Genomic DNA, 15,025 nt, shown 5'->3' with positions numbered 1-15,025 from the left:
TTCCTGCAAATTATTTTGTGCAACTTAAAAAAAAGGTGTTAGGTGTATTTTTAGAAGGCTAAAAAAATGCTTTGTTGAATTTTCACAACACACTGAACATTTATGTTTTAAAAAATTCAATAAAAAAATGAGAATGTAGTTCAAATTATAGTTATAGTTTTAGTGGTCTCTTCTGCAGCTTATTTTTCCCCTAAAGCGAGATGATGAGTCCTGGTGGAAAATACCTGTTTTGACCCTGACAACCCTTTTCTTTAAAAAAAATTATATTAATTCATTTTTTAAACATCAGATGTGCTGGGCAGTTTTGTTTTGTCAACTTGGCACATATTGGGGATGCCTAGGAAGAAGGAATCACAGCTGAGGCATTGCCTCCAACCTACTGGCTCAGGAGCATGTCTGTGGGACATTTTGTTGGTTGTCAGTTGATTCAGAAGGGCCCAGTCCATGATGAGTGGTACCATCCTTATGGAGGTGGCCCTGGGTCTGTCAAGAAAGACAGATGGATGTAAGTGTGGAAGCAAGCTAGTAAGCAGTGTTCCTCCCTGATGTTTGCTTCAGTTCCTGGCACTAGGCCCCTGTTTTCAGGTCCTGCCTTGTTTTCCTTAGATCACGCCAGGAAAGCCTTTCCTCCTCAAGCGGATTTTTTGGTCACCAACACCAACAGGAAGAAGACTATAACACTAGAAGTGAGAATTTGTGTTTTCTTCCCCTAAGAAGTATGTATATTTAACATTTTCATGAAATTATATTTTAATAAATGTTTTATATAAAATACTTTTATATTTCATATTTATGTATAAATAATTTTTATATTTTGTAAATGTTTCATAAACAATACTGTTTTTACTTAGGTTCAAGGAGAAATGAGAAAATCCATACTCTTTTTTAAATTTTTTATTAATTTATTCTTGTTACATCTCAATGGTTATCCCATCCCTTGTATCCTCCCCTTCTTCCCTCCCTCCCATTTTCCCCTTATTCCCCTCCCCTATGACTGTTCCTGAGGGGGATTACCTCCCCCTGTATATGCTCATAGGGTATCAAGTCTCTTCTTGGTAACCTGCTATCCTTCCTCTGAGTGCCACCAGGTCTCCCCCTCCAGGGGACATGGTCACATATGAGGCAACAGAGTTCGTGTGAAAGTCATATCCCACTCTCCACTCTACTGTGGAGAATGTCCTGACCATTGGCTAGATCTGGGTAGGGGTTTAGAGTTTACCGCCTTTATTGTCCATGGCTGGTGCTTTAGTTTGAATGGGACCCCTGGGCCAAATCTGCCTTTCAAACAGAGAATTCTCAACAGAGGAATATCAAATGGCTGAGAAACACTTAAAGAAATGCTCAACGTCCTTAGTCATCAGGGAAATGCAAATCAAAACAACTCTGAGATTCCATCTTACACCCATCAGAATGGCTAAGATCAAAAATTCAAGCGACACCACATGCTGGCGAGGATGTGGGGAGAGAGGAACACTTCTTCATTGCTGATGGGAATGCAAAATCCATACTCTTTATCAGGATAGGGACATTTTACTTCTAAATCCACTAACAGAACATGTGTTAGTTCCTCAAACATTCTCTATCTCAGCAGCAATTTCTTATCAGGAAACACAAATGTAAGACTCAGTCCCACAAAATATAAAGCAACTTTCATAAAACATCTCTTCTCTTAAGTGCTGCTTTTCTGCAGCACACACTCTCAGAGCTTGTGGTACCGTTTACTGATTAACCTCAAAATGTAAGTGGCGCATTCTAAAAATCATTTATTATCTACATGCCATTTTCTAAACAGAAAAACATATGGAGGAGAATGAAACATTTTTACATATGCTCTTGACCCTTCATCATTCCTCCCTGCCACCTCTCTATGGTCAGCATGTAGTGATCTAATAGTCCTTTGATTACTATGGTTCATCAACTGGAGTGGATTGAGACTTGCATAGATATTTGATAAAATGTGATTTGGAGTATTTCTTTGAAAATGAAATGAATATTTGAATCTGCACACTGACCAATATGATGGTTTTATGGATCCATGGAAGGCCTGAATAAATCAGAAAGGCTGACAGGGAAAGGGGGACTCTTCTTACTGGCCTGCTTTAGGGCTGGGAATTAGTGTCAAACTAAAATATCAGCTGTTCTTTGGTTGTAGTAGGAATCTCTTGTGTCTGTATGGAAGCAACACACATCAAGAAAAAGATATCTGCTAGATCTGGGTAGGGGCTTAAGGTTTACCGCCTGTATTGTCCTTGGCTGGTGCCTTAGTTTGAGCGGGACCCCTGTGCCCAAATCTGCCTATCATAATGTTCTACTTGTAGGCTTCTAGGACCCTCTGGGTCCTTCTACTTTGCCTTTCTCCCATGATTCTCTCATCTAGAGTCCCACTAGAATGTCCTCTCCTCTGTCGCAGTTTCCTGGTAAGTGAAGGCTTTCGTAACACTCTCCACAGTAGAGTGGAGAGTGGGATATTACTTTCTCACATACTCTGGTGCCTCACCTTTGACCATGTCCCCTGGATGGGGAGACCTGGTGGCAATCAGAGGAAGGACAGCAGGTTACCAAGAAGAGACTTGATACCCTATGATCATATAGAGGGGGAGGTAATCCCCCTCAGGAACAGTCATAGGGGAGGGGAATAAGGGAAAATTGGGAGGGAGGGAAGAATGGGAAGATACAAGGGATGGGATAACCATTGAGATGTAACAAGAATAAATTAATAAAGGAGGAAAAAATATAAAAAAAAAGAAAAGAAAAAGATATCTGATGGCCTATAGCTTAGGCAGAAAATAGGAGGAGGGACATCTGACAGGCAGGAAGGATTCTTGGATAGGGCCAGGCAGGAAAAAGGCAGCCAGCCAGCAAGGTGTGAAGAGGATGGACACAGAGTACCTAAGCAGAGGTAACCAGCCAGGTGACAAAATGTTGATTAGTACAATGGGTTATTTTAACTTATGAGCTAGTAAGAGAAAAAGCCTAGCTACGTGGCCTAGTTATTTGAGAATATATACTTGGATTCTCATGAGTCATTACTCCAGGAGCTTAGGACGGGAGGAAAACAGACTGCAGTGTCAGGTTTTAAGCCTGCTGCTTCTGGACTCCAACCCGTGCCAAATCCTTCTCATTTTCAAAATGAATAGGAATAGATTTCTGTTATTGTTAAGGGGCCTCATCGAGCCTCCATTGTGTCAGCAACAAGTGCTCTTAAACTCTGAGGCAGCTTTAATGCCCCATTACCTTTTATTCAGATACTTGAATGTATAGTCACTGGGAAGTGGAACTGTTGGAAAGGATTAGAGGTGTGGTCTTGTAGGAGGAAGCATGTCACTAGGGGAGGGCTTTGAAGTTTCAAAAGCTCATGCCAGGCCAAATCTACTGTCTCTCTCTGTCTGTGTCTGTGTCTGTGTCTGTCTGTCTGTCTGTCTGTCTGTCTGTCTGTCTGTCTGTCTCTCTCTCTCTCTCTCTCTCTCTCTCTCTCTTACTCTCTGCTGCCAATAGATGAATATACAGAATATTCATGTCTAACTAAACATTCATCAACTATCTTTCATTCTCAGAGTTCATTGTAAGTTCAAAACAATAGGTTTTTTTTTAATGTCATAAGTTAATAAGTTTTAAACAGGCCAAGTGTTTTTTCCTATACTTAGGTGGTAACAATCTATATTTACCAAAAATCATGTCATCTATCCCAAGTCTTATTTTTGAACTTCTGTATAATTAAACTAGATAATCATCCATTCTCTGTTTTTATACCCATAGCCGAATTACTCTACTGTGAGTACTCTAATGACCTTCCTTATCATGGTGCATAAGAAGATGTGTGATCTTATCCCCAAACCTAACTTAGAGTGAATGTTTCCCTTAATCATATCCTACTTGTCCTAGCTTTTTCTTTTTTCTTATGACTACTGGGTTTAGAACTCAATGCTCACACTTGCTTATTAAGCACTCTTCCACAGACGCATGTGTTCATCCACATCAGGTTTTAGGTTTTCCGCAGAAATGTTTGTCAGAGTTTCAAATATCATTAGGCCTTATTTCTTACTCTGGCTCTCTTTCTCTGTCTTGGACTTTCTTCATTTTCTGTTTTATCTGGGGTTTCTCTCTTTAGATCAATGTATCCATTAGATCATTCCCATGAGAGCTATTCCTCCCATTTAATGACACTTTTAACATTTTCACTCAAAACTCTCATCAGGTGGCCACTTTGTAATCTATATTTTGTGAGATAGTTAATCTTTTTCTTAAATTTCTCTCTTAAGTTCACCAAAGTGTGTTGTATCTTCTCCTGGAGATTTGGTTATTGGTGATATTTATTCACTTTAAATATCTAAACTTCACTACGTTTGAAACTAGTATTGTACTTATTGAAGTTCTTGTACATTTATCAGAAATGTGGCAGGGTTCAGGTAAATGCTCTGAAAAAACTACAAGTGTACCTATGCAGAGAATATGTAGAAGTCAAGTTTGGGGACTCTGGATTCTTGCTGGGTGTTTCTGGAGGGACTGTAGCCAGAAATGCAGCTTTCCTGTTACCATCTCATTGTAGCTATAGAAACAACAAGAGGAACACAGAACATAAATAGTAGGTGCTGCACTCTATTCTAGACAAGGAGCAAAAGTAGTAGATAAAATACCATCCCTGTCCCTTGTAGTCTTCCTGTATAATTTTGTAGGCAGATAAAAATACACAAATGAATAGATAGCCAGCATTTTACATATTATCTTAAAAAGCTATGAAGAGAAAGCAAAAGTGTGATGTGACAGAGAATTCCTACGCTGGGTCTACTTGACTAGTTCTGTGAAAGAGGACTTCTCTGATGGTGCCATTTATATTGCACTTGAGTGTTCATGTTGGTGAGACTTATGGTGTAGCTTCTAACACTACTAGGAGGCACCATCCCAAAACAAACACTCTGATCCTCTGGCTCTTACAACCTTTCTACACCCTCTTCCATGAGTGGAACAAGAGCAACAGACATGCCTAAATGGATAGAAAACACAAGGAAGCCTCAACCCTGTAAAGGAATTGCAGGCAACTAAGGAATGCTGGGAGTGAGGGAAATAGTCTGCTTCAGAGAAGAGTACAACAATTGGTTATCAGATAATAAATGGTCAGCCCTGAAAACATATATACAAGTAATATTATATACACTGAGCAAGTTATATTTAGGAATATATATTTTATACTTACACACATATATATGCAACATTAATTAAGGGGAAAAGGAGGACATAGATATAAAAGACAGCAAGAAGGGCTATTGTGAAGTTTTTGAGAGAGGAAAGGGAAATAAAAAATTATGTAATTTTATTATGCTCTCAAGGATGAAGAAAAAATTATTTTTAAAAGATTAGAATCTTAAAATACCATAGTCAATCGGGAAGAATCAGGTAGATAACTTTTACAAAATAAGTCGCAACTAAGCATAACACTTTTAGGAAACAGAGTGAAGTGAAACGGCTATAAACATGAGCAAAATGATGGACAGATTGAGAAGCCGAGAGAGATGGGAAGGAGTCTGACCATGCATGTTGAAAAGCCTAACATTCACAATGTAATGACACCGTTAGGGAGCTTTATTTCACTATTAAGTTGTTATTCGTTTATTTGTGTTTGAGGCCGTCTCACTGTGGAGCTAAGGCTAGCCCCAAACCCGTGCTCCTCCTGCTGCATTTTCTCAGACAGTTGTGGTTATGGGACCCGTGTCACCTCCTTTGGCTCTAGTGAGCTTTGCATGAAAGGAGGCACTTAGATGGAAGGAGACACAAAGTTAGAGAATGCTCCAAAGTGGAGTCATCCTAGCTGTGAGACTTGGAATTTCCAAACCAGTCTGTTTCCCGCTTCTGAACATCATCCCCAAGAGTAGTGGTACACAAAAGGTACTTGAGCTCTTCTGTCACTTTCAAGTCTGTCATCCAAAGGAACCTCGATGGCACCTTGTCTTTTCCTTAGGAAACTGGCTCCATACCATATCACTTTGCACTTACATCAAAATATGCTACTCAACAAAAGAACCATCCACAGGCCAAGAAGTTCTTACTTAACCTAGCGTAAATAATAAAGTTTTAAAGAGAAGTAACAACCAAGGAAATAATGAAGGAAAGAGTAGGGTATGCTAGGTAGCTTCATGCAGTATAAAACCAGTCTTTCTCATCAATCAACAGGTAAGAGGTAAACAAGCAGCTAGAAGGGAGCCTAGGCACTGAGCCAATTTCAGATAGTGAGTTGCCAAATAGCAAATCTCCCAGGAAGTGGAATGATTTTTGTCACCTAAAGACTAAGCAAGTAGTTTCACACCTGAAGTCTGACTGGCGGCCAAAAGCTCAGAGCAGGCAGGAGGTTCATCGTTTCTCAAGTCGTGCGCTGTGCTGTCCTCATGTGCTGAGACATTTGTTCTTTATGTTCCTCATGTCATGGCTAAGACCCCAAAGGAAGCTGCGTTTCTTGCAGCATTCTCTCCAGAAATACCCAGCAGCAGTGCAGAGACCTCAAGCTCGAATTCTACATGCTTTCTTCCTAAATGGACCTGTGAGGTTTGGGGCTTTTATCTATAGCTTGCCAGAAGCATATATGCATGTGCTGGGTAGTTTCATGCCAGCTTGATACAAACTGAAATTACTGAGAGGAGGAACCTCAATTAAGAAAATGTTTCCATAATTAGTGATGATGGGAGACAGGCCAGTCTTTTGTGGGTGTGACCATCCTTAGGTTGTCTGGTTCTATAAAAAAGCAAAACGTGAGCAAAACTTAAGGAACAAACCAGTAAGCAGCACCCCACCATGACCTCTATATCAGCTCCTATTTCCAGGTTCTGGCCTTGTTTGAGTGCTCAACCTGCTTTTGGTCATGGTGTTTCATTACAGCAATAGTAAGGCTAACTAAGACAATGTAATTTCAATAACTTTTTTCCCATGTATAAATAAACTGAAACATAACTTTTAACTGTGATATTGCATCTGTAAAATTTCACCGAGCCCATTTTGTGATACTATGGCAAAACGTCAAACACTGGGTATTTTATAAGGAAAAAAAATGCTATGGTTTTTATTGTGTTTATTGGAGGCTGAACAGCCTCAGTCTAGGCAGCTTAATCTACCAATGATCTCTGGTAGATAGCACGACAGAGGGAAGGGGGAGAGCAAGAGGCCAAAGGCCTGGTTGTTGGGAAAATGTTCTTGTGGACTATGTACAGTTTATCTTTGTTCAATCAAATGTTGATTTCTCCACCCCTCTCTCTGGATCAATCCGGACATTGCTTTGTGATGTTTATATTCTAAGTATCTCCTGTCTCAAGTTTGTGTAAACATGTCACCATTTGTTCTGTGTTGCCAATAAAAACCAACTAGCCAATGCTGAGCAATAACAGAGAATAGGGTGAGACATCCCGGTCCAGTGAAGAGAGGAGAGAGAGAGAGAGAGAGAGAGAGAGAGAGAAGGACAGGATGGAGTCACGAGAAGACAAGCAAGCACCAGGAGGAATGAGCCACACCTAGGATAGGAGTAAAAGCAAGTATAAAGCAGGAAATCAGAACGGGAGGAATCTATACTAGCACAGAGGTTTAGGATGGAGAAATTATTGTACAGCATTGTGCTATCGGCTAATTAAATAGATCCTAGTCTCTCTGTATGGTTATTGTATATGAAGTCACTGCTGAATTCACTAAAATAATAATTCAACATTAAATATCACTGATCCTTCAACAACTCCTGATCTTCTCTAAAGAAACTTAATTCATACCTGTTGGCTCTGTGTCCAACCCAGACCTGAACAAGAGAAAGCACTATGTAAATGGAGTGATCATTTAATCATCTCTGTAGGTGATATCTCCAAGCCTAGTCATCCCCTATGAGGCCCCGAGTTGAGTGTCCCACTGCCTCCCCGTGCTGGTACCTTAGGGGAAGTTTCCCATGACTCTGGTCTTTCTGGCACAGTTGTATCCTGATCATGGCTATTATATCCTCTCTCTAAGTATCTAATTCCACAGCATTTTCCATGAAGGCTCCCCATAAACATCAAAAGAGGGCAGAAGAAAATGGCTTTATTTTAGTCCTTAGCAGCTAAACTAATCAATCCAATATGGTCTTGCCTTTAAAAACCATTTATTTGTAATAAAGAGAGGCACACAACAACAAATGTGTGTAACAAAATAGATTACCAAGACAGGTTTATGAGTAAAGGATGAGGAAAGGTGAAAAGTAACAGCTGAACCAAGGTTGGAGTGTAGGTAGGAGTTAATCTGACTCCAAATGTGGAGTGGGTGGAGGTTGAAGGAAGTTTCTGGGTTGAAAATAAGCAGCCACGGTGGTAGAAATAAGCCGGGCACTATGGCTGCTCTGCTTTTCTTAGCCTGACTAGGAAACTAAAGCCTGACCCTTCAGTTTATGCCTTAAGTGGGCCACACATGTTTTGTGTATATATTTTATGGCCAAGGGTTGGCTCACCATGGGAAATGAGTTTGGAGCGGTGAACAAAGATGACCGGTTTGCTCCCTTGTGGTGTGTAAAGACTAAGAGAAGTAGTTAGAGGGGATCCCCAGCCACATGCTCTTCTGTGAGGAAAAAATCCAACATATCTTTATAATGAGTGCCATCTTCATAGAAATGGATATTGAAAAATGTAATATATATGCCACCCGTGCTCTGGGAGGAGACAGGGGAGGATTAATGAAGTAAAACCTGGTTCTAGTTGTAAGGAGTCTACCTTACACCCGAAAACTCAGAGGAGGATTACAGAAGTCTAGACATCTGGTATCAAACAACTCCCAAATCTGAAAGGGCCTCTTTCCAAGTCTCACACACCTTAGCTTTTTCTGCTTTTCATAATGAACATGATTTATTATACTGTGTTGTACTACCGAGGAGAAAGACTCTCAGGTAAGATAGTGTATAGAACATTCACCGGGAAAATGTCTTTTTATGAGCATATGCTGTTTTGGCCATTAAACAGACTTCTGAGAACCATTGCAAGACCCTTACCTATTGTGTCTGTCTTTTCTGTCACGTCTGAATCACATTTCCCTCCTTTGTTTTGGTCTTTTGTGTTTGTTTGAGGTTGGCTAGGTGGATAGTATGTAGAATTAAACCTAGTAATGCAAAATTGTACAGTGAATATGATGGTGGTGCATTCTGTGCCCCGTTCTGTGTTTGCTACCAATGAATACTAATAGAATTTGCTGTGTTTTAGCCGACAGTTGACTTTTCACCCACACACACCCACACTTATCTTCCCCTTTCTCAAGGCAACTGAAGTCTGCTGAATCCTGATAGTAGTTCATTAGGCTTCTTCTAAAACACTGCTATTAAAATACAATAATACATAATCATTTTCTCATTTGATACAACAAAATGTTTTAAAACAACACTTTATTCTTACAAGGTTCTTAGAAATCAAACCTTCATTGTCAACTGATAAAGTACTTAAAGGCAAGACTTGAGACAGATGGCTCAGATAGGGCCAAGAAATCACAACAGTCTGGGGGAAAAATGGCCTTTTTTTTTAAAAAAAAAATTATTCATATTACATCTCAATTGTTATCCTATCCCTTGTATCCTCCCATTCCTCCCTCCCTCCCATTTTCCCCCCACTCCCTTCCCCTATGACTGTGACTGAGGGGGACCTCCTGCCCCATATATGCTCATAGGGTGTCAAGTCTCTTCTTGGTAGCCTGCTATCCTTCCTCTGAGTACAGAAAAATGGCCTTCTGAATACCTGGAATGTGTGCGTTCTGCCTTTTATATCTAAGTCAGGAATGGTGGGCCGTGGTTAAGGTGGGAGCAGAGCAGAGCTGTCCTTTCTGAAAACCCTGAGACGCTGCCCTTCCTTGCTTCCTTCTCCAGCAGCAGCTGCGGACCCCAGCAGATGGCTGTACACTGCAGTCTTCATGGCCAGTGCCTCAAAGGTCTCCTGCTGCGTCTTCACATCGCCATCTGTTCTGTGCAATGCAATCCTCTTTGCCTCCTTCTTACCCGAGTCTGTGTGATTGCATTTGGGGCACTCAGGCTGGATAATCTGTGATAATCTTCCATCTCAAGAGCCTTAAATTAATCACACCTGCATAGACTGTGACACAGAAGGCAGCACTCACAGGTTCCAGAGAGTCAGAAAGTCATTTTTATTTCCACCCTGTTGTGATCTCTTGGCCCCATCTGAGCTGCCTGGAGCAAGCCCTATCTTTATGTAGTTCATCAGTTGACAATGGAAATAGAGTGTGTATTTTGGAATACAAACCCAAGGGTGCTTTCTCTCTTTCTAAGTGTCTACTCTGGGCTTTTCTGTTATCATGTGGAATTCTATTGGTTATGTCTTTTGTGGTTGTCACTGCTAATGTTTCTTGAGATTTAGCCGTGTGGTTTGGAACAACTTGGGCTCTGTCTTGAAGACTGAAGATGTTAACGGAGCCCTCACCTTCACCACTGTCTGTGAATAGGTATCTCTTCAGTCACTGTCTGCTTCTGCCTGTTCTCCTATCCCCCAGAGTCCTTTGTTTCTTCTACAGTATATACAGTTTTTGGTCTATAAGCCAGGTGCACCAACAGCAGTCACCCTCTTCCACTGGAGGCTGATTCTCTACATTTTTAAGAGTAATGAGGGCAAATATAAAAGGTGCCCATTTTGGCTATAGTCAAAACTCCAAGAATTCTCCATCACGTGCAACATCCATAGGATATTTTCTTGACAAAAGGGATTAAGATTCTAAAGTAAAAGGTAAATAGTGAGCAAGCAAGCATTTAAGAAGTGATATAAATTTAAATTGTCTTACAATCAAGAAGAAATACAGGGTTCCTGATGCAGTTAATGGTAGAGCACTTGCCTAGCATACGATTTCAGTCTCCAGCACCAGGTAACAAACAAACAACAACAAAACATTCAAAATAGTCCACAGCAAAATCCAAAACCAGAGATTAGAAAGTGTTTGAACCCAGTAATAATTAATGTTAAGACATACATCCCTGCTTCCTGCTTAGAGGTCCAGATGTGAGCACTCGGGTGCTGCTCCAGCCCTGGCCTCCCGCTATCTCTGATCCGCTATCATGAACTCTAACTGTTAGGAGCCATAACCCCAAAACAGAGTCTTTCTTCTATATGTATAAAATATTCAACCTTGATGGATATAGTAAAGCAGTAGTTAGGGGCTGGAGGGATGGATGGCACATTGTTGAGTACTTGTTGCTCTTCCAGAGGACCCTGGTTCAATTCCCATAATTTATGTCAGGCAGCTCACAGTGACATGTAGCTATAGCGCCGAGGAATATAGATGCTTTTATCTGGCCTGCACAGACAACTGCACCCATGAGATGCGCGCACACACACACACACACACACACACACACACTTGAAAATAACAAAAAATAATCTATCATTTAAGGCAAATTTTAAGAAAAGAAGAAACGCTAAAATCCCAGTGATTTGCTTCAAGAGGACATAAAAGGAATATTAAGCAAAAACTAAGCAAGAGAAAGCATATAATTGATAAAATCAGAAATCAGTAGCAGAGGTCAAATATGTACTACAGAATGGCAGCAAGTTCAAGTTGATGCAGGGCATGGTAGACATTTCTAAATGCCATTGAAAGTAAGGAGAAACTGACTAAAGACTATTGAGATTTCAATGAAAGTGGATCATAAACATGAACCATGTGGAGTACAGCACTGGGTATTTGGGGAAATGACCCTCAGAAGGATACTGACGCTGTACTCCTAACCCCCAACTTTTAAAATGCCTGCTGTGTAACATACCCCCCCCCCAAAGGCACAAGAAACTGAGGTTCACAATGATTTCTCCATCCTCTAGACTCTAGAGTCTAGAGCAGCAGTTCTCAACCTGTGGATACTAGACATATTTGCATTAAGACTCATAGCAGTAGCAAAATTACAGTTATGAAGTAGCAACAAAATAAGTTTATGATTGGGGCCACCACAACATGAGGAACTGTTTTAAAGGGGTCACAACATTAGGAAGGCTGAGGACCACTGTTATAGAAGGAAACAAAAGAACTGTGACTTGAATGTGTCCCCCAAGTTCACAGTGTTGGAAACCAATCTCTGGTACGCACATAATCATCAAGGACCATTATAAGCAAAGGCAGCTCCTACGAATGCACTGGCATGGTCCTGGATGACTAGGTCAGTGGTGGCTGTAGTGATGTGGTGTTTAATCTTCATTGTCAACACAATAGGGTTTAGAATCACTATGGAAACAAATCTCATAGCTCATCTGGGAGCTTATCTAGACTTGGTTAATTGAAATAGGAAGACCTACATATAGGTAGCCTTCCATTGGCCGTGCCTGAAGGAATAAGAAGAAAATGAGCTGCGTTGTCTGCTTCTGTAACTGTGGTCTGATGTAACCAGGTACCTTCAGCTTCTATTCAGTGACATCTCCACCGTAATGGATTGCACCTCCAAACTGCAGGCCAAACTAAACTTTTACTCTTAGGTTCTTTTTGTCGAATATTTTGTTACAGCCACAGGCGGGCTCTATCAAAGATCAGTTGGCCCAGCGTTTCCCCCTCCTGGTGGTTCTATACCTTCCATCTTGGGATGATGTAGCAAAGCTTACCCTAAATACAGGGTTTGGACTTCACAGCATCCATAACTTGTCTTTATAAATGACTCACTTTCAGGTCTTCTGCTACAATCACAAAAAAATGAACACTGGCAAATGGCCTGATGTTCAGTTCTATGTCTACTACAGATGGTAGAAGTGTCCATTGTTTTGAAGAGCTATTATGAAAATACATGTGCAGTGTCTAAATTGGCAGTTGAAAATAAGGGAAAGTATATTAATTATGGCTGAAGGTAGGAGTTGGTTAACAATGTCTGACCTCCAGCTCTTGGGGAACAAGAGAGAACAGAGCTACAACCTGACATTTAGTTGCCCATATGCCATTCCTCATGAGATCTATGAGTCGATGGCTTTTTAGGACACACTGGTTTTGAGTACAGAGTAACAGCTTTTTGTTACATTATACATTGATTTCTATTATAGATATGTGATACTAATAAAAAGAAATCAGTAGATTATTGTCAAACAATGGCACCTGTGTAAAAATAAAAGCAGGTGGCTTTTCTGAAAGTCTTTTGGGGACACAGCAGTCACTGCCAAAACAAAAGAGATTCTGATCTTACACTTAATCTCCAGAAAAATGGCAGTGGCTCCAGGTGCCAGCAGGTTGACCAGAACTCCAATACTCAGTATTTGAAAACCATTCGGTAGTGCCAGTGCATCACACTCACAGAGAGTGCACATGTGTGGGTGTGCCTGCTCTTGGGGATGGGTTGTATCTTCCTGCTGTGTGCACCTCCTTGTCTGTGTTCCCAATTGGCTCTGAAAAGCTAGCTCAGTGGGCTAATGAGATCTGAGATGCTCCCTGCTGGGACAACACTTCGGACTGAGGAGATGCTGCTGCAGGCTGTGCTTCACAAGACCCTTCAAAGCAGTGGCCAAAATGTCTATTGTCATACTCAAGTGTTGAGTGCAGCCTTAAATTTTTTACTGAAAAGAAAAAAAATGCCTTTCTCTACTTGCTGCTTCTTTGTCACATCAGGCTATGTAGGAAATTGTTCTCCTGGGAAGCTTCGGAGTGTGGAATTGGTGGGTGGAACAGAAGAGAGAGGAAGGGAGATCACTCTGGGGAGGCTGCCATGCTGTTGTGGTTTCCCTAACTTTCAGTGAGATTCAATAAGTGGTTGGAGGAAATTGGAATGTTTGACGAATGAGGGCCAATTCAGTGTGAAAAAAAGGAGGAGGCTGGGCGGGGTGTGTGTGTGTGTGTGTGTGTGTGTGTGTGTGTGTGTGTGCGTGTGTCCACAGAGCCAAGGGTGTGTGTGTGTGTGTCCACCTAGCCAAGGGTGTGTGTGTGTGTGTGTGTGTGTGTGTGTGTGTGTGTGTGTGTGTGTCCACAGAGCCAAGGGTGTGTGTGTGTGTGTCCACCTAGCCAAGGGTGTGTGTGTGTGTGTGTGTGTGTGTGTGTGTGTGTGTGTGTCCACAGAGCCAAGGGTGTGTGTGTGTGTGTGTGTGTGTGTCCACAGAGCCAAGAGCAGTCGAGCAATGTAATGTCCAGGAAGTAGAAGGTGGATTTCCGTGACTGCTTAGGAACTTGGATCCATCCATGGATAAAGCAGAGTCACCTTCTGCTTCTTTGCAAGATTTCCAGATAAAATTCACCATGTGGCCAGGGTGAGGCAACTCAGACTGTGTTTCAATTCCTTCCTTCTCCCAGAGATGAAAATAGACACCAAAGTTGACCTGCAAATTTGGCTACCCGTTCCTCATTAATTTTCTTCATGCCTCAATATCAGACCCACTCGCTGTGATCACAACCTCATGAAGCAGACCCCAAGCTCACATACTGGTTGTGTCCTGATTACTCTCTAATGTAAGTACATGTTTTCATATGCTTCATAAATGTGGGAAGATGGATATAACAATTTAATTGACCTGGAAAACTTCAATAGGCAGATGATTCATAAAGGGGAAAGGGAGGAAACTGGATGGGACCCATACCAGATAAATGTATGAGGTGTAAAAAAATAATGATTGTTTAGTCTTACAATCTGGACGCTACTTGTATTTGGATGTTCACAGGTGTGAGTATCTAATCCTCTTGCACATCTATTACTATTATTCTTAAGCTCATAATTGTAACAGCCCAGAGCCCAGACTACGGGAAAGTGATTTGGAAAGAAGTAAACTGCTTTGTGTTGCTATCTTTTTATGCAAATTGAAATATGGGTATGCCATAAACAGACATATTTTTCTCTCCGACAATAGCCATTACAAAACCTGGAAATAGTCTGCCTTATTTGAAAACATATAAGCCTGATGAGATAGAAATAACCTCAATGCTAGCCATAATTTTAGTGTGTATATGATTATGCACATACATGCTCTAGTTCAGGAAATGCACAGCCAGCATTGTATGCTCAGGAAAAAAAAAGCCTCCGTGAAAGTCTGTTTATCTTATCTCACCCACCAAGGTATTTACAATGCTAATACTTGCTGAGGGAAGAAAGAAGGACTAA

The sequence above is a fragment of the Acomys minous genome, assembly GCF_964271855.1.
Source record: "Acomys minous genome assembly, chromosome: 12".
Lineage (NCBI taxonomy): Eukaryota > Metazoa > Chordata > Mammalia > Rodentia > Muridae > Acomys > Acomys minous.
This window is presented reverse-complemented; position numbering follows the sequence as displayed.